The sequence below is a fragment of the Etheostoma spectabile genome, chromosome 1 (assembly GCF_008692095.1).
Source record: "Etheostoma spectabile isolate EspeVRDwgs_2016 chromosome 1, UIUC_Espe_1.0, whole genome shotgun sequence".
In the NCBI taxonomy this organism is placed as follows: domain Eukaryota; kingdom Metazoa; phylum Chordata; class Actinopteri; order Perciformes; family Percidae; genus Etheostoma; species Etheostoma spectabile.
In genome coordinates this window covers 28,740,702-28,741,018 of record NC_045733.1, presented here as the reverse complement: position 1 = coordinate 28,741,018, position 317 = coordinate 28,740,702, and positions in this window count along the sequence as shown.

The following is a 317-nucleotide window of genomic DNA, read 5'->3' as shown; positions in this document are numbered from 1 at the left end:
TCACACAGCAGGGCTGTGGAACCCTATTGTTTTCCTAGGGAGGTTCCTCCTCCATTGTTATTGTTCTTCTTTGCATAAAACTGCCTAAACTGCAGCCTAAACCGTACATGGTGACGACGCGCCATTTTCAGGACTAGTCCAAAACTCTGCAAAGACCTCAAGCGCAAAAAGTCACCCACTTCCACCACTAGGTGGCGCTATTCCAGAAAAAAACGCGTTTGGCCCGATAACTCCCAAACCGTACATCGGAAATTTAAAAACCTTATATCCACGCGTTCCCTGGATCCAGCTGAATCTCGTGATATAGGCCACGCCCA